Raw genomic sequence first — 25,902 nt, 5'->3', positions numbered from 1 at the left:
TCACTGATAGAACCCATATAGTCAAAATAGGGGAATCCACCTCCAACAGCAGTCCTGTAACCAGTGAAGTTCCAAAGGGATCAGTCCTGGGGCATGTACTGTTTGGAATCTATTTCTCCAAAGTACGAAGAAAAACTAAAGTTCTGTGGCTGACAAAGTTTGCTGATGACTGCAGACTGGGAGCGATCATACAATCTCCAAACGAAGTTAACATCCTACAAGAGGGTCTTACACAAACAAATGACTGGTGCCACAGTCATGGCCTTAAACTCAATGCAAAAAATGTATTATCATCCCTTTTGATAAGAGTGATGTTCCTGCTACCACATCAATAGCAACACCCTAAGTATGCATGTAGTGGTGAGAGACATGAGCACACAGGTTGACAGCAATCTTACCTTTGATCACCATGTCTCTACATTGGTAAGAAGGGCATTCTGTATTGCTCATCTCATAAGTAAGAGCATAACCTCCAGAAAAAAGAAGTTATAACTTCATTGTACTCTTCTCTCATCAAGCCAATAATTGAGTACAATGTCACTTTTGGTTTGTACCCTTCCAAGCACCTGCAGCAATTGGAAAAACCTCAAAGGTTCCTCACAAGGAAAATTCAAGGTCTTCAGCATCTGTCCTATGTGGATCATCTGAAAACACTGCCACTTTATTCTGTTTCATACAGACTACTGGAAATGCTGCATATCCACAAGTCAAATGGTACACGGTTTACTCACTCTAAAGACCTTAACCTGGTATTTAACATTAATAGAACCTGCTATTGGGACATTTGTCTCCCAGAGGTTACCACATGTTTAGAACAGACTCCCACTTCATGTCAAACAGAGCACCTCATTGTCCCTCTTCAAATGCAATTTGGACGATTGGATGGGTAACAGTAAATTAATCCTGGGGGTACCACCTGTGTCCATCTTGGACACGGGCATTAGCTGCTGATTGTGGAAATAAGGGTAGAACTTGACTAGGCTTGTAAGGGCCCGATGGCCATTAGTCTAGTAACTCCTATGATCCTATGTGTTAAGTATTCAGGCATGGATTTCATATTATTGTAAGGGCCCGATGGCCATTAGTCTAGTAACTCCTATGATCCTATGTGTTAAGTATTCAGGCATGGATTTCATATTACATATATTGTTTTACATATCACAGTACTATGCAGAACAGTGACTATTTTATATAGTTTTGTAGTGCATATAAATGTTGAGGAGGTTAATTGGCATATGCTGTCGACATAATCATGTCCATATATGGGCCCCATATGAATCTTACCATGTGCATATAACTGTCTTCCTGATGGCAAACAGATCTAGGGGCGACATTTTTTCTTCACAAGAGAATGAAATCATAATTGATGCTCTATGCCGGCATGGATGTAGACTCCTTGGATGGTGGGGGGATACTGTATGGAGGAATGCAGTGTGGCCTGACCTTACCAACATAATCAACACTATGGGAGGTCACAATAGCTCCTGGGAGGCCTGTTGCCAATGGTGTTCTGATATGAGACTTCATGTAGCTAACAGAATATGCCGGTACAAGAGGTTGAGGGCTGCCAACAATGGTGGTCCACCATTGACTCTCCTGGACAAGCTGACATATTTTCTAGTGTCCTTGCATAGAAAAATTGGTGACTGATGTATAACCAGTAGTGGAATTGAAGCAGGTATGCCAGGACACACATGTATGTGGTACTTTGCAGAGCACTGTTGCATATAGGGTACCTCAGTACAGTTTGTTGCTGCATGTATATTCATGCATTGTTATTTTTGTGTTGCAGCAGCAAAACTACACTGTGTGCAGGGGGCACACATGCTGATGACAACAAACATAAGTGTAATGGCAAGTTATTGTACAACTGCAGTACATACAGTACATAGCACTTCCAGCAACGTGTAAAGTTGTCTATATTCATTTGTTCAGGTCCATCCATTTCTGCACAGCAGCAAGACATGGCAGGTGAGTATTTCCATATACAATTATTGTAACCATTGCCTGTTATTGCCTCTGCCATCTGTCATGCCAGTGGTACATACTGATATTTTGATGTTTCCCTCCCAGTGTAAATTATAGATGCTGTGCAGCTGTAGACCAGGTATGGTTTCCCACCTTATTCATAGGATGCAGCAATGTGTAGCACACCTGTGTTTATGAAATTAATGTCACTGCTTATCATATACAGGGGCATCTAGCCAAAATGTGTACCATATGTCATGTGAGTATGTCAACATGTGACTTTGTTGGCATACATGACTTTGTTGCATAGTCACATGTTATGTTTTTTTTTCCCACTACAGAATCTGCATTGTGACTGATGACACACTAACTATACAGGAGGGTGTAACTGGTATGCTATTTCCTCTGTTTCTTGCATGTCAGTGCTGTTAGTCTTACTGTTGTCTTCCATTAAATCTGTGCCCTTCTACCTTTGCACAGGACAACTGCCACTGGCTCATCAGCTGCAACCAACCAATATGTGTATATATTACCTGATGTGCATTATGACTCAGTTGGAATACTGTCTGTATGATTATGTTTCCCTGCGAAAGTTGCATTTCAGCCCTCACCTCCAGCATTTGATTTACATGAGGACATGTAAGGTGTGCCTTATTTTTTTATTCCTCACATATGCTATGTGTATTGCATATGTAGCATGACTCCCTGTTATATAGGATTCAAGGGTCACACTCAGACACAATCTCCTGGTAAGTCCTTATCATCTGTAACACTGTAGTGATATATTTGTGCCATATGTCAGTAATGAGCTCCAGCATGTGATATATGTGCATTTATCTGACTTGTGTCATCTGTCTCTTCTTTTAGCATGTTCACTGCCTGCATCCTTCATTAGCCTGTCCCTGATCCTGAGGCAGGATGTGATGTGTCCCGCGATACTAGCATGGCCTCTGGCACACAGGGCAAAGATTTGGTGATACAGTACAGCCCAAATACTGACAGTCATGTGGATGAGGCTGTAGCCTCAGATGTGGAACAAAACATATCCAGCCATTCTGATGATGTGGGGACATCAGATGTTGGACAGGATGATGTTTGTGCACCACAGTCCCATGTTTAGTCTGCTGGTGTTGTTGACACTTCTCTATAACAGAACAATATTGCCCAGTGCAGTACATGTAGGCATGCAGCTGGTGTGCATGGGCATGTGTCTGAGGACCGTGTTTGCCTAATCTTACATGGAAATGAATGTTCATAGCAATGTCAAGAATCTAACATTCGTGAACATGCCTGTGCTATGGATTGTGTTGTGTACCAGCTGTGTGTTACATAAAGGACAGAAAGGCAGACATAGTGCTGTCATGATGGCACTGGCTGCTCAGAATGACAGTATGTTATCTGTTGCATGGCACATTGAAACTCTGGTTGTGGCAGTACTACAGCAATGCCATAGTATGAACTGGGTTTTGTATGGCCTGACTGTACTTAGCCAAATGCCACATAGGAGAGGCAGGCCCCCCTCAGTAGACTAACTCTTGCCCATCAGGTATCAATGTCTATGCCGCAAAACACACACACATCTGCTGCTGCTGGCCAATCCACTGTGGGCCCAGCAGTCATGGCTCACATTTATTTTCCTTCCCACAGTGTGACTCCACATGCTGCTGTTGTCGCTTCAGGCTCTTCTGTAGAGTAACATGGGATGAATGCTTCCATGCTTGGCAGGGCAGCCAGGACCACAGTGTAAGCTGCCAGTGTGTGTACCCTAGACTGCATTATAGTATCACTGACAGTTGATCCACTATATCTTGTAATCTAAGTCTGCACTGTGGCAGTGACGAATGCTGTGCAAACCACTGACAATTTCATCTGTCTGTGGTTATTGTGAAGTCTGATGCCACAGCAGTCTGTCATTTTTTTCTAACCTAGCTGACTCCATTTATTACTTGATACTTTTTCCCTACTTTACATTGCTATATTTTATTAGTGATATTGACAACAGTTCTGCAGATTGTCCTGACTCATTTTCCTGTTTGCATCATTTGCTAGTGAAGAGGTAGGATGGAGTTCACAAAGGTATGTACTTTGTTGTTTGCCATGCAGACATAAAACAGTAGGAGTTGGTATGCATACCTGTGTCTCTTGTAGCCTGTTCATGCTCTCCCTCATCGCTCAGTATATGTTCATACTGTTATATGTTACGATAATGTTATAATGTCTGATGCTCAGTGTGTACATCTACTGGGTAATTTCCATTAGATGCAATCTGTGCTGCTGTTGTGGGGCAACACCTGAACATCAGTGTTTAATCTGTGTACTTCTGCACATGTGGCTTGTCATAACAAAAAGCTTTGTGTCAGATGCTGCCATGTTGCCTGAGCTAGGACTTATGGTTGCATTCTCCATCACCCATGCCTGTTTCTTCTGCCACTTGCATTCTCATGCTCCTCTTCTGATAGCTGTGGAATGTCATCTTTAGACAGCTGGAGGCCTTGGGGTAGGTCACCCACACCTGCATCAGGCAAATTGCCATGTGTGGTTGTTAGCATATTGTATAGTATGGCACACACAGTAGTCATCTGCACTGCCTTTTCAGGTGTGTATTGCAGTGCACCTCTGGATGTGTCCAGGTGTCCAGCCATCTGAATCTGTCTATCAGTACATCAAGCATAAGCTTTATGGTGTTTCTTGTCATGCTGTATGCTCTATTGTAGGCTTCCTCTGCAGGGTTGGATGGTTCTCTGTATTGGGTAATTAGCCATGGCTTGAGTGGATACCCACAATCACCTGTTGTTGGATGGGGTTGAACAGGCTGCCTATTGAAATGTCGGCAATCAAAATGCCACATGCTGTCTAGCCAAAAAAAAAAAAAAATACAGAAAACCCAGTAGACGTTTGAATTTCAAAAATCGCTCTTCTCCTTAAAACTTCTTTTTACAAGGGGGCAAGCCCCAGTGCACCCCCATGTGGGCGAATAAGTCCCCCACACCTCAAGTATATGTATACCAACTCTGAGATCACCATACGTTGGAGAAAAAGTAATATTCTGACAAATGGCATTTCGGATTTAGTATATGTAAGTCCGTTCTTTTGGCCATTCAGTTTCCATATTTTATGACTCGCTCTAGCGGATCCTGATATTTCAAATAGTTAACAGTTGAACACATATGTTGTTGGCATGCATAATGTTGACAGGGATGTATTCAGCTTACATCCTAGATGTGTTCCTGTACTTATCCAGTAATAATCTCTCAGGTATTTGTTGGTGTAGGAATACAGCCCTCAAACCACTTTGCCGCCTTATAGCAGCATTGTGGAGGCTACCAGGGTGTTTCACCAAGATATCTGTTATGCTGCTATTTATTTATTTGTTATTTATTTTTTAATATTTGTTAACCTGGTAGTGTTCGACTGGGTTGGAAACCCATTTTCAGCAGAGACCCGGGGAGAAAAGCCCCAGCATAGATCAATTTACTTAATGTATAAGTATTTAGCAGTAAATGTAACAAAATACATGTTCTGAGTTCACATAAGGAATACAAGGTAATAGCAGAGTTTTACATAGTATGCAAAACAAGTGAGGTAAAAATATTAGTTAAACAATGAATATAATATTGACAATCCGGAATCAGAAATTTAGAAGCTATACAGTAGTATATCATGTCCCACAAGAAAAATTAGAGAGATAGTATGCAAGGCATGTAAGGAATAGGAAAGCTCATACCAGGGAGGAGCAAAATAATAGGGAGAGAGACTAGCGAGGGTAATACAGGGATAAAGCCAGTTAGTATTTAGATGATCTTTCAGGGTGGTTTTGAATGTGGACAGGTTGGGATTTTTTGGATGTGCTGAGGCAGATGATTCCAGTCTTTGGTTAATTTATAGGAGTAGAGGGAATTGCTGTGATAGTTGTGAGGCTGGGTAACATTCAGCATTAGTTTATTGGATGAAATAAGGCATCTGCAGTTAGAGCTAGGTTGAGCTAGGTTTGAGAGAGCTGGGCAGTCTGTGGGGTTGTATGCAACTTTATGGGTAAGAAAAAGTTGATTTAGTGCTAATAGGTTGGGAAGTTCCAGCCCGATGAGTTGTCAAAGAGCTGTGCAGTGGTGGGTTTTATGTGCTTGATTGGCGGCAAACCTAGCCATTTTGTTTTAGCAGGACTCTAGTTTATTGAGGTTAGTTTTGGATAGGTTGGTAAAGATCTGAGAGCAGTAAAGGAGAGTGGATAGCAAGTACAATCTTGTGGTGGCAGTTCTGGCTTTCTCTGTAGAGAGCACCAAGTTTAGAGTGGACTTTTTTGATTGTGAGGCAGATGTGTTTATTGATTTTTAATGTTTTGTCTATGGTAACTCCAAGTAGCTTGGTCTGACTGGTGGGTTTGATGAGTGTGCCATTGCAGAAATTTATGGAGAGGGCTGGTGTGCTGGATTTGGATGATTTGTTAGACAATATCATGAGTTTGGTTTTGTTTAGGTTGAGGGTGAGTTGATGGCTGGTGAAGTAATTTTCAATGTCCTGGAAAGAGGTTTGCATTTTGTATTGGAGTTCTTGAAGGGAGTGTGCTGAACAAATAAGAGATGAACCATCGGCATATTGGATGATGGTAGCATGTTGGGTGGCACTGTTAAGGTTATTGGTAAATATAATAAAGAGGAGGGGCCCAAGTATGGAGCATTTGGGGTACCCCTGTGGAGACTGGTAATAGTGGAGAGAGATTGTTTGCCCATTTAGTGGCCTGTTGATGGTTAGATAGGTAACTGTGGAACCATGTTAGTGGTGAGGCATTGAGATTTTAAGTGGCAAGTTTGTTGAGTAGCAGCTGGTGTGATACTGTGTCAAAAGCTTTTGACATGTCTAGGAAGATAGCTGATATTAGTTGACCTTCATTTTTGAGGTAGCAAATAGTATCAGTGAAGGTTATGACAGCTGTGTTTGTGCTATGTTTAGGTGTGAATCCATGCTGAGAGCTGAACAGTAGGTTATTAGTGGCAATGTGATTCATGAGTTGGTAGTAAATGCATTTCTCTAGGATTTTGGCTATGGCAGAAAGGTTGGCAGTGGGTCAGTAGTTAGTACTCTCTCTAGATGGACCGCCCTTGTGTAGAGGTATGATATGGTAAATCTTCCACAGGTTGAGTACATACTGTTCTAAGATAGAGCGATTTAGAGTATGGCTATAGGGTAGGCAATGGATGGAGCAGCTAGTTTTAGGTAGTCATTTAGAAACTGGTCTAAAGCAAGACAGCTGGATTTTAATTTATATAGAAGTTTTTTATGTAGGAAATTTGAATGGGTTTACAGGAGGAAGGTTTAGTTACATCAGAGAATGGAGAGGGGGCAGTGAGTGGTAGGTTTATATTGGTATTTAAGACAGAGGTGACAGAGTTAATGAAGTGAGAGTTGAACTGAGAGGCTAAGGGCTCAGTGGTATTACCAGTGAGGGGGGCTGTGGCAGAGATTTTACCAGGGTTAAGGAGGTGGTTAATGTTTTGCCAGAACTTTTGTTGGTTGTGCTGGTATTTTTGTTGGCAGGTGAGAAAGTAGTTTTTTTGTCACTGATGACTCTTTTTTTTAGTTTGGTTTCTAAGTTGCTGATAAAGGGTGAGATCGCTTTTATTTTTGGTTGAATGGTAAAGTGACCAGGCTATATCCCTTTGTTTCATTAGTAGTTTAGTTTCATCAGATAGCCTTGGGACCTGTTTGGATTTTTGGTGAATTTTTCTAGAGGGGCAAGGCTATCTAATATTTGAAGGAATTTTCTATTGAAGTATTCTATGGCATCTATCTGCTGTGCACACCAGCTGACAGTTTAGTGATGGCCACCTCTTTCTGTATATGTCTGCTTCTGGTTCTGGTTCCATAGGGGGTCTTAATAGGGATACCTGTGCAGTCTGTTGCACCAAGAACATGGGGGAAGTTGGTGATCTTATAAAACTGGTGCATGATGTTCCACTGGTATATGGGTGTAGATGGGAAGTGCATATGTTCATCTACCTTGTTGCACATTGCTGCCAGGTATTGTGTGAGGAAGTGACTGGCAGCTGTCTGTGACATTCCTATGTTGTTGAAATGTCCCAGTTGCAAGTACACCTAGGCACTAACAGACTTCAGTTTCATGAGGTATGGAGTTGCCTCACAATATACATACAGACTTGCGTGGGGCACACGTGTTACACACAGCCTGCACCAGATGACTGTCTAAGCAGTACCTGTCAATGATTTCTTGATCTGTCAGTTGTCTTAGTTGTAGCCTGGCTCTATGTCTAGCTGGATGCCTTCCAGGATACATTGCCATATCATCCTGTATGGCTTACTGTACCACAGCCTGTTGTAGATCATTCACAGCAGGCTGCACTTTTTTTGTCCAGTATTGATATGGATTCTGTAGGATTCTATGGATAATGGCTTCCTTTCCTTGTGTCACAGGATGGCATTTGCTGAGGATTTTGGGAACATTAGGTGAAGCACTTTGTTGTATTTAAGTTGTGTTGGGTATGTATGTTGGGTTTTGGAATCCGATGGGTGTTGACACAGTCTGTAATTATCCCACACTGAATAAATAAGTACTTATCTTCTGAAATTGCATCCACACGTATTGCTCTGAAGTGTTTTTTTGGGGTGCTGTACTGTCTGCAATTATTTTTTGGAATCCAGCCCATCTTCTTCTTTATATAGCTTACAAATTATTACTGCTTCTGCCTTTGTCTACATTTGTCATTTTGTGCATAATAACCTTCTGCTACAGATGTTGGCATACATTTAGAACATATACTACAAAATCTTTGCCATATGTTATTATTATGTAAAAGCAATTCACATCAAAGTAGATGGAAAATACAGTCATCGGGATTCATTAAAACCTACACGGAGTGTAGGAATAGTGCAGCAGCTGCTGCACGAAGCATGGTCACCGAACGATTCAGCAAAGGGTTCCCAGGATGTGCACGAGTGCTCCTACACTATTCCTACATGGACACCACTACCTAATGCTAATTACCTCATTTGCTGGTGAAAAACATGCAAATGTGGTGAATTAGCGATTCAGCAAGCAGGCAGGTGTCCGTGCAGAAATAGTGTAAGAAGCAGAAATGTGTTCAGTTACTAGCTGAACACATTTCTGCAAATTAGAAAATGGAGGCATGACAGCTCGAAATAAAGCATGTATTATATTTAGTAGGCATGCCAATGGCCAAATATATGTCCATTGGCATGATAAATAGTTTTAATTTTTTTAAATAAAACTTTTTTTTGGGCCGATCTCAGTCGTTTAAGCCTAGGGCAGCGTCGCGCAAATGGGATTGTGTCAAAAATAAAAAAGGGGGAAAATACATTTTTACAGAAATCTGCATTTTACCATTATAGTCAATGGCATGCAAAATGAAAACAATACCAGGGAATAGTGGTTGGTAAGGGGAAAGGCCCAGTCTAAGTGTGGTAACTATCAGATAAGGCAGTGGCGTATGCAAATGAGGGATTTCTACTGAACCACAAATTTCTTCTAAGTGTCAGACTGCACCTAACCGTGTAGGTGCTCTAACACCACCGTGTAGATAGGAGGAGCAGCTAATATTAAAAGGGCATGTGCCATGCTTGTTGTAAGTACATTGGAGTTCAGTGGCCCATTTTTGCTCTTAGCTAAGCACAACTAAGGAAGGGTGTGTGTCTGAGGCTGTATTGTCTTATTCTATGAAATGCAGTGTTTGCATCCAGGGAGGGCCAGTTCTGCTTTAAACTGTTTACTTTAGCTAAACAGGTGTGGTGGCACACACCGGGCCTAAAACAAACAAACAACAATAAAAGAAACAGCAGAAATAGCAGAACTGTTTACAATTGAGAACCAGGTATGCGCTGCGTGCATCGAGACTAAATGGGGAGGAAATGGGAATTGTAAACAGCAGAAGGAAGGCAATCAAGGAGAACTACCATAGCTGGCAGGTGGAATGTATCATAATAAGTCAATTACACAGGCAGCAGCCCAGCACACTACTATAAACTATGCTAATACCTTTCAGTATGTTTTTTTCCCACAAACTCTACACCACTGGTGTACACATTCGGGTGAATTTTAAACTAACAAAACTAACAAAACATGTTAGGGGCTGCGGTTGCTCTGATCTATCAGTATGTGCTAGAGACTGAGGTTGGTGAGGAGGATAATGCTGGCAACCAACTCAGTCCGAGGACGAGGAGAAGAGTGTTCAGACTCAGGGTAACCTACTAGGGACTACATAATCTGGAGATAGCAGAGCACTACAGGGTGGACAGGGACATACTTCACCAACTTGTTGAACTGTACTGGCCTCGCCTCAGACCCAGAGGGAACCCAACCCAGTGGAGCTACACGCTGGAACCCGCTACAGGTACTTTCCAAAGACCAACTAGGGATTTCATGGGGGTCTCACAGGTATCTGCATCCAGAATACTCCACCAGTTCCTGGATGTCATGCGACCACATGCTGCTTGAGCACATTTACTTCCTCAGCACCAGTGATGAGAGGACCAGCAATATGTATCTCTTCCACTGTGTAGCAGAATACCCGGAGGTACTGTATGCCATAGACTGCATGCACATCCACATCAAAGCACCACCAGGTGACCAGGGTAGGGTCTTCCTAAACCACAAGGGGTTCTACTCCATCAAATGCCAGGTTGTGTGTGATGCTCAGAGCATTATCATGAATGTGTGTGCTGGCAGCCCTGGAAGCTATCACAACTCCCACATCTGGCATTCCTCACAGCTGCACTGAGTGTTTGCCAGTGGGCACATCCCATATGGCCATCTGGTGAGGGATGCAAGCCACAGACTGGAGCCATGGCTGATGACACCCATCAGAAATGCACACACACCCACACAAGAATGCCATAATGAGGCACACACACAAACCGGGATCATTATAGAGCGTGTGTTTGGGATGCTCAAGTCATGGTTCCACTGCCTTGACATATTTGGTGGAGCCTTGCAGTACTCTCCAGCCACATGTGCACACATGTTCATAGTATGTGTCATGCTACACAATATTATCCTCTGGAAACAGCTGCAGCAGGAACAAAACGGGGAAGGGCCACACAGCCCCCCACCATTGCCAAGGTCTCCACAGGCTCAGAGCGACTCGGTGGAGGAACATCCTGATCCTTCCCCTGTAGGCAGACAAAGGCATGGCCAGTATGCCCTGTCCTTGGCAAAGAGGCAACTTATAGCACATACACTGACACTGCAGGGCCCCAAGGACTGATCACTCTCTCTCTCTGACTTGCACACACAGTAAAATGGATGCCTAACATCACACCACCTATACATTACCATGTATAGACAGTGTACTGCGTGCATCCAACATAGTCTTCCCTAAAGCATCATCCTCACAATAGCCTCAGGCACAAGGTAAGTCAGTCTCTTCAACAAAATAAGTGAATGAAGTGGAATATTATGATAACATATCTATGGTATTGATTCAAGCATGCAAAGGAATGGGGTGGCTTACTGGGAAAGCAGCAGACAACTGACAGCTCTGTGGGACAGCAGAAAGTGTATTCCCAGCACTGGCCTACCCACACCATGCAGTACCACCCTAGCTGACAAATGCCACTGCAGTATATGTGGTGAGCCAAATAACTGGGGGGTCATAGGTCACATGCATGGATGTCAAAGTGGGGGTCTCATACTCACCCCCACCCTCATCCAGTAGATCAGCTGTAGAAAACCATACAGAAATGTCTGGCAAAGATCCCCACATGGCAACATCCATGAAATCCCCACCTACAGACTTTTACACAGTGATATCACAGCAGGTCGGGCAATGGCGGTATGGCTTTAAAGGTAAAAAGTCTGAAACTACAGATGTTTATGCCAGAACAAACTGACCTGTGGTCTATACTGTTATGCCTGTAGTCTCAAAGATAGGGCACACCACTATGCTAAATTGGACCAAAATGTTAAGCAAATATCAGCACAGTCTCTGCAAATGTGTATTGTGTACAGATGTGTCACCCCCCCCCCCCATAGTCCCATAGAAATGCAGTAACATGTCCCTAGCCTTCAGGACCATCAAACCATCACCTAGAGTGATGGTTCAACACAAACAGAAAGCAATTGTTAGTAACACCCACAGTCAATTTACTGGTGCCATCCCAGGGTTGTCCACTGCTGGCAGCCAGGGAACATATGATCATCAGAATACACTGCCTTGTTACAGATGGCCTGCATCTGTCACACATGGCCTACAGACCTGTGGCAAATGTTCATGCCTCATCCACAGTGCCCTGTTAGGGAGTGTCTTGGGGTCCATAACACCAACATAACACAGTCCACAAAATGCAAAGAAAGGCCATGCTGCTAACTGCTAGGAGAAAACTTTCCAGTGTCAGAAAGCCAGGAATCTGGACAAAGCCATGAATAATGGGGTAAAAAGGTCCAAAGAGAAGGACACCTTTGAAATACTGCTCTAATAATGTTATAAAGTTGATGGAATGATTGTAGTAGCACGGAATCTCTGAGGGGTATGAAGTCTGAAACTGCAATGTCAACTGTTAGTAATATCTGACTTCAACCCTGAGTGACTTGCAAAACACTTTTCCTTAAAAACACAATTGTTTGGGTAGCCAACAAAATATACGAGTCATGAATGTGGACGTTCTGTGATACTCTGTACAGTCGACAGACAGGGCTAGGAGTCTAAACATGGGAATGCACTCATTGCAGGTAGTCCTAACCCTGGAAGATGGTGACATGTATGCCCCCACAGAACCCTGGCCCACAGCCATGGGGAGTAACACACCTTTCCCTGATCACTCATCCTATGCAACATCCTGACCCCAAAATGTGGCAATCCAAGCAAAATTAGGTGGGCCATACATGTATGTGAGACAAACGCACATATCCAGGCTAGTCAAACAATCTGACACACACAAGACCATCCAAGTGCAGTCAACCTTTGAAAAGACCCCTATATAAAGTACTGGTAGCTATAGGCAAACATGTCTGACCCAGGACACCCCCACATATCTTATCCCCTACAAATCTATCCAGACTCTTCCTGTCACCCTGATCCTGTCTGACTTATATTACCCAACTGTGGACTGGAAATCAGACCAAGCCAGAACAGAAATGCACAGAGATTTCATGACTGTAATATATCACCAAGGTGCTGGACCATTTCCACAGCACCAGCAGTCAATTGCTTGTAGGCACACCTCTCAGCAGGCTGGATTGTGCAAGAATGCATAGCATTTGGCCCATAATCCTGTTGTGTGCATCATCCATCCTGTATTCCTCTGGTAAATCACTGTGATGATCTGAGGAGGTATGTCACGAGGTACTGAAACAATACATGACAGTGTCAAATGGCATATATGTCAGATGTCTGCTAAAACAAGCCCTGTAACCCTAGAAACCCATACATTACTGAAAGAAATAGTCACAATCACCATATGCCCCATTGTCTCCCCATTTTGATGGGCTATCTCCAGATACCCTGCACCAACAGGTTGAGAGGTGTGGCTGTAGCACAAAACAAACTGGACTGGAGTACAACAATCCCTGGAATGGAGTCCTACATGTACTATAGAAGGTTGCACTGGGTATGACCATACACTTAGAGAAATGTCAGTAGGATCTAGGAATGAAAAGGCCTTCCCCACCCAGTGCACTTTGCATTGCCCTACTTTAGCAGTCCTGAAAATGTCTGTCACCATAGAAGTCCCTTTTGTCAGGCATCCCCATATAAGCTCTGTGGTGTGTGTGTTAACTGTGTAACACTATAGTACAAATAGCTAGTTAGGTAGGAGTTCTAATCTCAGTTCTGGCAAATGTAAAAGTGTGTGTGTTTACAAGTTAAGGCTTTTGGGTCCATTCAAACCCAGCATACTTCCCCTTTACCTACTTTAGCGGACCTGCAGATATCAGTCACCTTAGAAGTCCACCGCAGTGCCACTGTCTTCCAAAAGTCCTTCCATGTGTCATTTCCCTGACTCAGGGTGTTGAATACAGGAAGTAAAAGGTAATGTTTCCCTGTACACTCCCCTCAGTAAGCCACTCAATGTGTACTATGGCCCAGTTGCCATGTACCCCACTGGACACCAGCAACAACAGGAGAGGCTACAAATGTACCTCACAAAGAGGTTCTTAGGTACTACACACTTGCCCCATATGGACAGACTCCAACAACTGCAATGAATCTCTGTTTAATACTGGCTATGTAGGTGTGATCTTTGCCTGTAATACACAGCCATGTCTGACCCAACCCTGTCAGGAATGCTACATCCGAGGAAATCAATCAGTCCACACAGCATGCCCCAGATACCTCAACCCGATCCTCACAATCAACAGGAATTGCTGGAGGGACAGGTTCAAAACCCAGAGACTGGTGATGCCATTGAATAGATGCCACATACATGTCAAGCTGAGAACATCACTGACCCTCTTCAAGAGAAATCAGGAGGGGTGGATGGGGAATAGAATACCCACCCAGGGGATCACTCCAGTGACTATACTCAGTAGACACACTGGGGTGTATCATCAGGTGGCATGATGCCACTGTATTCCCATGGGTTTGCCTTGTAAAGCCTCCATGGCCATTTGCCACGTACACACCCACGACTCTTTGAACCTATGGATCTCAGTAATGTCAAATGTGTGTCTGTGTGTGTGCATTAGTGTGTCTGAAAGTGTTTGTGAGTGTGTACACATGTGGGTCAAAGTAACTGGTGGCCCATCTCACCAGTTACAAATACCATTGCCATACCTTACAAGCGCTGTAGATGTTCTTCACTATATAGGTACATTGGAACACTCCACATCCTATAAGCTCTGTGGTGTGTGTGGTAATTGCATAACACTATAATACCAACAACCACATAGCTAGGGGTTCTAATATGAGTCCTGGCAAGTGTGTGTGCGTGTGTGTGTGTGTGTGTGTGTGTGTGTGTGTGTGTGTGTGTGTGTGTGTGTGTGTATGTGTGTGTGTATGTTATTATGTGTAAGTGTGTATATGTGTATGTTACAGTATTTTGTGGACTCTCTTACCCAGTACATCACCCATTGTCATAATTTGCAAGGCCTGGTGATGTCCCTTGCCTTAGAAGTACCTTTGGATAAGTGTCATCTCATAACCTCCATAGCGTGCGCGATAAATGCATAACAATCTAGTAACAATAAATAGATAGGTAGGGGTTTTACTCCCCGTCCTGGCAAATGTGCGTGAGAGAAGAGTATCTTGTGTGTTTGCGCACAAATGACATCCATTGGATGGGCATGGATTTATATTTTATGCCATGGTATACACAGTACACATTCCTAAGTCTACTGTATGAGGTCCGCTGTTCACATCAACCATAGTGGTATTTGTAGATACTCTTCATCCCTATAAGCCCTGTGCAACAGTATGGAATAATATCGTACAAATAACAAGGTAGGTTGGTCTGCTAATGTCAGTACTGGCAAGTGTGTGTGTGTGTGTGTGTGTGTGTGTGTGTGTGTGTGTGTGTGTGTGTGTGTGTGTGTGTGTGTGTGTGTGTGTGTGTGTGTGTGTGTGTGTGTGTGTGTGTGTGTGTGTGTGTGTGTGTGTGTGTGTGTGAGTGTGTATATGTGTGTGTGTGTGTGTGTGTGTGTGTGTGTGTGCGTGTGTGTGCGTGTGTGTGTGTGTGTGTGTGTGTGTGTGTGTGTAGCAGTGGTTGTGAGTATGTAGACTTGTATGCAACACTATTATGAGTACTCTCACACCCAGTACAGCCACCATTGTCATAGCCCACAAGGCTATGTGATTTTATTCACCTTACAGGTACCTTCTAACACTTATCACGCTAGTAATCCTGTGCCACTTGCAATAACCACATAATAGTGTGGTACCACAACTGTATGTGAAGGCGTTCCAAACACAACACTGGCATCTGTGATCCTGTGTGTGTGTGTGTGTGTGTGTGTGTGTGTGTGTGTGTGTGTGTGTGTGTGTGTGTGTGTGTGTGTGTGTGTGTGAACAATATTATCTGTGTGTTTGGTCGAGAGACAATATCTTATGGGTTGAGGGCATTAACAATCTGAGGTGTGTTCCACCCACCACACTTACCATTGCCCACTATACTAGAGCTGATGTCAACCACCATAGACTGCGATACAACCCCTCAGCCCTATAAGCTGTGAGGCACATGCAAAAACTATTACATAGACCTGGGAAATGTGTGCAGATACAGCTGTACCCCGACAATGATGTGGTTGATATGTTACTACACTGAAATACCCCTTGTTAATGATGTATGCAGGGCCATATCCTGCTGACACACAGACACCTGGAACACAAACAGAACACAGCATGTCAGAACACATTCGCTTAGTGTTACTAACACCAATAATGCATCATGACTGAAAAGGTATGCACACACTCTGATGTATACTCATTACAAATGCCAGATGGCAGCACCTTACACAGCATTAAATAGCTGCATTCTATTAAAGTCACCCTGTACATCAGACCCATATAAGCATGTCTCTGCATCAATGGTATGGATGGCATGAATGTGGCACATGTATCATCATATGCACAGGGTTTTGTGTGGGTTTGCCAGAAGCCTAGGCTGGGCCACGAAGTTGACATCATATGTGTATGTTTGGGAGGTGTTTATTAAATGGGCAGTGAAGGGGTGGTGTATGTGTGTGTGTGTGTGTGTGTGTGTGTGTGTGTGTGTGTGTGTGTGTGTGTGTGTGTGTGTGTGGGTGTGTGAGTGTGGAGGTGACTTTTCTGATGGTGATTGTGTGTTTGTATGTACACAGTAACGCCATGTGGGCGCCCTACACAGGGGTATTTTGGACAGCTGTAGGCCATACATGCAGGGTGTATAGTTCATTGTCTCTGACTGTGGACATGGGAACTGGACCTGCTGGGGGTATCACTGGCACCACCACTGCCGAGTCCAGATGCAGTACTACTCCTCGCTGGTGACTGTTGCCTGCTGGGTCTGCATTCCTGTTGGGACCAGCCAAGATCATGTGCCCATGGCCTGCTGCATCATGGTGTGGACAGCACACCCCCTTCAGTAGTGCTGGTGATACTGCCAGCATGGGAATGTGATGGTGCATGGCCACGGAGACCCTCAGCTGATCGTGGTGCTGCGCTACAGCCACATGGCTGCTGGCCAATATCCATTAAATGCTCAAGTACAGATATTCCATGGTTGAGGAGTACCAAGATCTCCTCTCACCATCTATCCATGACCCCAGTATGCTCACAGATGGCTGCAGTGAGTTCATATTGCCATGTACACTAGGGATGTGCTCATCCATGACCCTGAATATATGTCTGGTATTACGTTCATGATGTGCCTGTGCCCCTATGACAGCCTGAAACATGCATCTGGTGACTGCTGCCATGGCACTTGCAACAGTGGCATGACAGGCTGCAATCCTCCTTAGAGCCTGTCTGCCTGTGTGGGAGCTCAGCAGCACTCTGGCTATGGCTAGTGCCTGCACCCTCACTTGCCATAGTCACCACAGTAGCTTGTTCCATGCCACCACCCGCCAACTGTCCATTATCTGTGGTCACTGGTGATGGGGTATGTGTGGGCATTGTGACTGTGTGTGGGGATGGGGTTGACAATAGTGGGATGCCAACCCATGGCACAGTATTAGCCCCTGACAACCCCACCTGTGCCTCAATATGAGTATCATCACGGTCAGATTCTGCAGAGATACTGACATCAGTATCAGAGTGGGAGGGACCACAGCCACCATGTCCACCTGTGAGTGAAAAACAACATATGTAAATTACTACTGGCACTATAAGGTTTGCTGGTATACACACACACACACACACACACACACACACACACACACACACACACACACACACACACACACACACTCACGTGAGGTGCCTCAAAGGCATTACACAGACCTCACATTAGCTGACTGGGGGCATTCATGACACACAGTCAGACAATAACATACACACTCTGGATGACCCTCAGCATCATGCAGTGCAGCCCTTTCCAATTACCATTACTACTAATATACACCTGTGGGATACGTGAGTGGTGTTAGTAGGTGATGGCCCTTCACCTAGCACACACTGCACCCATGTAAATTATTGCTGTTCACCTGTATAGCACTGTGGCAACTCCTACAGAACATATCCCCAACTGTACAGGGTACTAGTACATGTGTGGCTCATATGTTTGTTCTGTTCCTCATAACTCCTGTGCTTGTCTGATACATTACTGGGTTGGCCTGTGGATTGGTGCTACTAAGTAATGTCCTAATTGGAGGTGCAGACTGCATAACCTGCAGTACATGTATTTTAAAACAAAGCTGATTACTTAAACTACTTCCCAAGCTTACAGTGGATATAGTAAGTGTACACACACCTGTTAACATGGCAGGTTTTCATGATATATCACATGAGACCTCAGAAATCAGGTCACAACATTGTCATCAGTTCATATGACATAACCTGTGCAATCGAAATGAAGAATATACACATCAGTTACAGGTAACATCTGGTAACTGAAATAGGTACAATAGGCTGGTTGCATGAGTGTGCACACCCTTAAAGTAATACTCCATTAAAGCAACTTTTGATTTAATCACAGCATACAGTCCTCTTGGGAAGGTGTCTATCAGCATGGCACATCTTGACTTGCCAATGTTTGCACACTCTCCCTTGCAAAACACCTCTAACTGTGTCAGACAGCAAGGGCATCCCCTGTGCAATGCCCTCTTCAGGTTGTCCTGCATATATACTATTGGATGTAGGTGTGGGCTTTGACTTAGCCAGTGCAGAACATTTCATGTGTTCTGGTGAAGCCATCCTTTTGTTGATATGGATGTATGGTTTGGGCCATTGTTGTGTGGAAAGGTGGAATTCCTCACCATCCACAGCTATATGGCAGACACCAGAACATTTTGGAGCCACAAGGGACTAGTGTTTGGAACTGTTCATAATCCCCTCTAACTTGGCTACATCCCCAGTTCCAGCTTGTAAACAGCAACCCCAAAGCAGGACACTGCCATCACCATGCTTCACCTTGGGGCTGGTGTTGTTGTGGTGATGTGCAGTGGTGATATTGTGCCAAACACACCTGTTAGTATTGTGGCCAGTGAGTACAACTGTTTCCCCATATTACCATGACACATATTCTCACTTGCTTTTTTGAGACCTGATATATTGTTTTCAGATTTTCACCAGGCCTGGATATTGTTTGGTATGAGGAACATCTGTCATCTTCCAGCCCTACCTTATAGGCAGGACATATGTAGAACATGGAAGGTTGTTGTGACATGTAGTACACACCCAGTACTTGCTGGAGATTCCTGCTACTCCTTTACTGTTGATGTAGGTCTCCTGGCAGCCTCTCTGGCCAGTTTTGGTCTTGTATTCTCATAGACTTTGATGGGATGTCCACTCCTTCGCAATGTCACTGTAGCCCCATATTTTCACCATCTTTTGATGACTGTCTGCACTGTTTTTCATGGTATGTACAATGCTGTGGAAATGTTTGGGTACCCTTCTCCAGGCTTATACATCTCAAACATGTGGTCCCTTAGCAGCTTTGTCAGCTGTATTTGAACTATGGCTGTTACTGTAGCAGGCAACTGGGTATATGTTAGGAGAATCCTGGTAGGACAACTGACCGTTAGTTGCCGTTAATCAAAGAGTCTCTGTAATTGATGGCTGTTGTGTATCCAATAAGATGTACTGCTGTAGTTATATCAAAAGCTGCCTCAACACAGTACTAGCTTTAGCCTGTGCGCATATATGCATCTAGGTTGTTGTACTATTGTTATGTGTCATTATTGTTCCCCTAACAGATTTATTTTTTTTACAATTGAATTGGACAGCTTATAGGTCACATGAAAGGTTGGCAGTATTCTGAACTTGTCTATTGTGCTCTCATTTTTGTATATCAGACATACCTGGCATTCTAACAGGTGTGTACACCATTTGTACGCACTGTATACCATTAATTTATACAATATGACCATAGTTTTGGGCCTTTGTCCCCCAGTTTTGTCTGTCTTTGTCCAGGTGTCCTGCAATGACAGGTTGTGAGGTATGCTACAGATATGTGACATCTCCTGCAAATAGGCCCCTGTCATGACCAACATGATGCAATTCAGTAAACACCACCACAGGTGAACATGCAGATATTGCCAAATGGGTAAGTGTAACAGTTGTGTGCATGGTCACATGCATTAACTTTAGCATGCCTGAGGTACAGGTGAACCACAACAGGGAAACCCCATACTTACTATGTTCTGGCTGCTGTCCCATGTGCAGACCAGAGGGACCTATGTAGTTGTGAGGGAGAAGTATTATCATCAGATTCACATTAGGCATTGTTACAAAATGAATGCTACATTTCTCACAGGTACAGTGCACACTATGATATTACACAATTTGCTGTCCTTCATCATAGATGTGCACTTGTATCCATTACTACACCCCACCCACTAATCCATTTTGCACTGACATATGCCTCTATAGATTCTGTAGAACACAGTTTAAATGCTACCTCATTACATTGATGTGCACTTTGGCTTTACCTGGATGCTCCTCGCCTGTTGTCTGGGTGCCACCCACCTACACAACTGCTGTTTCCCATGTTTGAGTTTGTCTGCAGGCTACCCCAAGGTTGGCAAGGAGCTTCTCTGTCGCTGTAAGTGGGGCCTGTATGGCTGGCCCCCACCGGTAGCAGTACAGTCTCTTGCTACAGCAGCAGCCCTTTGTCAGGCATGATGTATCAGGTCAGTTGCTCTATGCCTGACCTGATCTTATGTGCGTCCATGGTGGCCCAACACATTCACTCTGTTGATGATCTCATCTGACAGGGCAATCCACTCCTGCAGATTTTGCTGGCTACGGCCAGAAAGGATGCCATAGTTTAAGATTACAGCTTCTGTGATGGCGGCTGTCTCCGCATTGGTGTAAGGCTTTTGCCGCTGCATGGCATCTGGAGGACATACACAGGAAAACAAATCACAGGATCTCAGACATTGCCCAGAGTTCTTTACAGAGCCATCACATGCATATGGGCTATCATTAGCCACCACTTACAAACACATCATACCCCTGTAACTGGCAGCACTGTATAAATATGCATTTTACTCCTGGTCCTGATATGTCATGTTTCCCCCAGTGAGAGCCAGTACACTGCATAAATGACCATTCATCATTCACGTTTGTATAGAGGGATGACAGTGGCCATGTTCCTTGCAGATGGGATGTCAATGGTGCTCAGGCTTTGCTTGCATACAGTGTGTAATGGAGCTGGAAGCATATGCCTAGGTTCATGTAGGATGCAGACAGGAATTTTATCAGGCCCCAAGGGGACTTGCTTTTGTTAACTTTGATTAGGCAGTTTACACCTGCTCCAGGATGATGAGGGGAGGGGTATGTGTGCTGTGCATATCCACCTATACTGATGGTGAGACAGGGGGGTGATGTTTGCCCTAAACCTGTCTGCAGCAGGTTGGCTGTAGCTATGGTGTGTGTGTATGTGCTGTGATTGACAGCCTTTACAGGGTGGGTTGGGTTGGTGCCTCTGTGACTGCAGACATATGTGAATATGGATTTGTGATTGCCCTTAGTGGATGTGTCCAATTTGTACTCATAGTTCACCTTACAGTAATCCACCTGCCACCTATTATGCTCATTCAGACAAAGGTTGATATGCCGCCCATTTGGTGCCTGCTCCTACTTTGCCCTGTACAACCAATATAGCATCACATTATGTGCTTTGTGCATTGCTGTTGTCCAGCAAAGGGGTTTTCTCTACTTTGGTGGAGACGGGTTTTACAAGTAAGGCATTGCAGAGGTCATACAGCTATGTGGGTGGTCATATATCTGTTTTTAGTAGGCATGGACACAGGGTCAGAACACAATTGGCCACCTCTACAATTTCAGTGTGATACTCATGCTTATTATAGGTTCATAGGCTCATAGGTAGGTACTAGGCTATTGGCCCTAGGGCCTATATAAGCCTAGCCAAAAGGTACCCTGGCTTTCACCACCCAAGAAAATTATTTTCCTGTGCCACTGTCGAGCAGAGCCACAGAATTGATACCCAGAGTGAATTTCCTATCTCCCATCCAGTCATCAGGAATATATCCCTCCAGCATGTTCTGTTTATTGTGGTGACAATGTTTAGGTCCCTAGAGCATGTAGCTCAGAGGGATTGGGACTTCTTTAAGTGGAGCATGTCCAAAAGCTCTGGGTTTGACATAGCTTTGTGTGTTAGGCAGAGATCGCCTCTGAGTAGGCGATATGCGACGGAGTAAATCTGCAGTTTTTTGAGACGGTCTGCATAGGGCATCTGTTTGAGGCCAGTAATCCTCTTTGTGAGGTATTTCTGCAGCTTTTCTAGTTATTCTAGATGTCTTGTGAGGTACATACCAAAAGGGGAATTGCACTGTATAATGGGTCTAATGAGTGACAAGTAGAGGGGAACAATGACCTCTTTTTTCCTGGATGAGAAACCTTTTGTGATGAGGTGTGCCACATAGAAGGATTTCCTGACTACTGTGGTGATGTGATTATCAAAGGAGAGATTACTGTCCACCTGTGTCCCAAGGTCTCTTATCACACTTTTGATGTTAAGTAGACTACCACCTATGTGGTAGTTCATGGGTACAGAGTTTTTGTCAAAAGGGATGAAAATGCACTTTTTGGCATTGAGCTTGAGGCCATGTCTTTGACACCAGGCATCTGTCTCAGTGAGACCCTTTTGTAGGAAGTCCACATCTTTTGGAGTTTTGATTATAGCTGCTTGTTTGCAGTAATCTGCGAACTTCATTAGCCAAAGACCTTCTGTGTTAGCCTATACTTCAGAGAAGTAGATACCAAACAGGAGAGGACCCAGGACTGAACCCTGTGGTACTCCACTTGTCACTGGTCTGAAGTTAGGTTTGAAGTCTGCTACTTTCACAGTGTGGGTTCTGTCAATGAGCCAGTTGGCAACCCATCTTGTGACATAGGGATTTATACTTAGTTTAGTGAGTTTATCTATAATTCCAGAGTGGAGGATGGTGTAAAATGCCTTGGAGAGATCTAGATAGGCTGTGTGAACAACCTTACCCTCATCTATGGCTTTTGGTGACTGCTTCAAAGTAGTCTATTTGGTTTAGAAGATATGATCTGCCTTTTACAAACCCGAATTGGGTGGGATTCAGAGTTTGGAGATTACCAATGTCATTGTTTATAAGTTCCATGATGATGCATTCCATAGCCTTGCAGACCAGGCTTGTAAGGCTAATGGGGAGGCAGTTTCCGGGATCTGTGGTGGCTCCCCCTTTGTGGAGTGGGATAACCGTCACTGTGAACCATTCATTGGGCATATAGCCTGAGATGAGGCTATGATTGAACATGGTACTTAGGTGGGGTGCCAGTTTGTTCTGTAGATCATGTAGAATGCAGCCTGGGATGTTGTCAGGTCCCATGGATGCTGTGTTCTTGGCTTTGGAGATTGTGTTTTTTACCTGTGCAGCCATGATTACAGGAACTTTGCATTCTTCTGGTATAGAGATGGGCCCTTTAGGGGATGAGAGGGGAGGTAAAGTTAGCACTGAACCTATCTGCCAGGATGTTGGCAATATCAGTTGGTTCTGTATATTTAGCGCCATTGTGCTGCAACTCAGAGCAGATCTGAGTGTTGCCATTGAGATTCTTGACATAGCTATAGAATGCTTTGTGGTTGTCTTTAGAGTCAGTGGTGATTTTGTTTTCATAACTAGCTTTGGAGGATTTAATGAGGGATCTCAGCTTCTTACTGAGGCTGTCCAGGGAGTTCCACTAATCATGGGATTTTACTCTTTTTTGCAACAGTTTCTTTCTTCTGTTGTAGAGTTTGTTTATGGCAGGGGACCACCATATTGACTTCCTTTTTTTGGAGGATAGTATCTTGGTTCAGTTAGGGATTGCATGATCCATGCACTCATGTAAGTGCTTATAAAGTGCATTTGTGTAGGATTCAGCAGTCATAACTCTATTGTCCGTCAGCATGGGTGTCGTGAAGTTTGCCACTTCTGTCTTAAGAAGCGTGAAGTTGGCTTTGGAGAAAATTTTTTACAGTGGTTTCCCTAATGGGGGTGGGGGAGGGATGTGGATGTCTAGGGTGATTAGCTTGTGGTCAGATCTGACGAACGAGGAATTGACCTCTGGTGTGGAGCACCGGTTGCCCAAGTTGGTAATAACCAGGTTTAGGATATTGCTGCCCCTGGTGGGGGTGTGGATAAGTTGATCCAAGGCATTGAAATTTATAAATTCCAGAAAACGTTGAGCACAAGAGTTGGTACAGGAGTGGTTTTCATAGTTAATGGTGGGGTAGTTGAAATAACCCATTATTAGGGGCATCATTATACTACCCATGTCTGTGTCAGGGCAATGACACCACCTGCAGCTGTAACTCTGTTGAATGCACAGAAACTAAGGTTACACATGTGTACAACATGTACAGCTTATTCACCTGACGTTTTGCATCTCATGTCAGTTGTTATGAGGCAGCCAGGTACACCTACCCATACATACATATGCACAGGTAATACCTGCTATACATTTCTGTTCTATGTCAGTATGGCACACTGTAGTGACAGTCTTGCTGCTCAGTCAGTCATGTCAACCTGTTAAGGCAGGACATGGTGGGCTATGGGCCACAATTAGTGACACTTTCTTCATATTGCTGTAACACAAATATGTAATTTGAGAGTGCATTAGCCTTTGCATTCGCACACATACCTTGGAGGATGTCTGATGCTCATATGGCAGGCAGAGAGGTGAAAGACTAGGTGTGTGGTAGTGAGGGTAAGAAATGTTAATGTTGTGAGTATGACTGGTATGGGGACAGAGCTAGCTGATATCCTGGATAGAGGAAAGGTGGATATATTGTGTGTGCCAGAGACCAGATGGAAGGCGGGTACAGATGTGTGTATCGGAGTCATGTACAAATAGTTCTATCATGGTGTGTATGGGAGGGGAAATGGTGTAGGGGTTAACCTGAAGAAACATTATGCCAAGAGTGTTTGTGGAGTTGATAAGAGTGTTGGGTAGAGTGATGTTCAGGAGGCTGGGAATTTATGGTGTAATGCTGACAGTTGTTAGTGCATATGCTCTACTAATTGTGTGTGTGATGGATGAGACGGACATACTTTGGTGTGGCTGGATGAAGTGGTCATGCATGTACCCAAGGGAAAGTGAGTGATGAATGGAGCAAATTTCAGTGGGCATGTTGATGAAGGGGACAGAGGGGATGCAGAAGTGATGTGTAGGTATGGTGTTAAGCAAAGGAATGCAGAAGGTGAGATGGTGGTGGAGTTTGCAACAGAGGCTGGACATGGGTGTGGTGAATACATAGTATTACAAGACCGAGAGGCATAGGATGACATACAAGAGTGGAGGAAGATGCACACAGGTGGATTATCTCCTATGCAGGTGGGCCTGTTTAAAGGGGATTGGTAACTGTAAAGTGGTAACAAGGTTAAGTGTAGTTAGGCAGCATGGAAGTTTGGTCTGTGGGACGACACTGGTAATCACGAAGAGGGGGAGGAATGTGATGATAGCACCAAATCATGGATCACATGGTGGATACTGAGAAAGGGTGCTTGTGAGGTTGAGTTCAGGGAAGAGTTAAGACAGGCAGTGGGTGGCAGTGAAGAGTTAGCAAATATCTGGGTAACTACATCCGAGCTAGTAAGGGAGATGAGTAGAACGGGGCTTGGTGTGACATCTGCACAGAGGAAGGAGGACAAGGAGACCTGGTTGTGGTATGAGGAAGTGCAGGGGAGTATACAGAGAAAGGGGTTGGCCAAGGAGAAGTGGGGTTGTCAGACAGATGCAAAAGGTAGACAGGTGTATAGGGAGATGGAGTGCATGGCAAAGAGAGTGGTGGCAAAGGCTGAGGATGGGGCATCTGAAGGGTTGTATGTGAGGGTGGACACCAAGGATGGAGAATAGGACCTGT

The sequence above is a fragment of the Protopterus annectens genome, chromosome 5.part0 (assembly GCF_019279795.1).
Source record: "Protopterus annectens isolate FY-2018-M chromosome 5.part0, PAN1.0, whole genome shotgun sequence".
Lineage (NCBI taxonomy): Eukaryota > Metazoa > Chordata > Ceratodontiformes > Protopteridae > Protopterus > Protopterus annectens.
Note: the sequence above shows the minus strand (reverse complement) of the source record.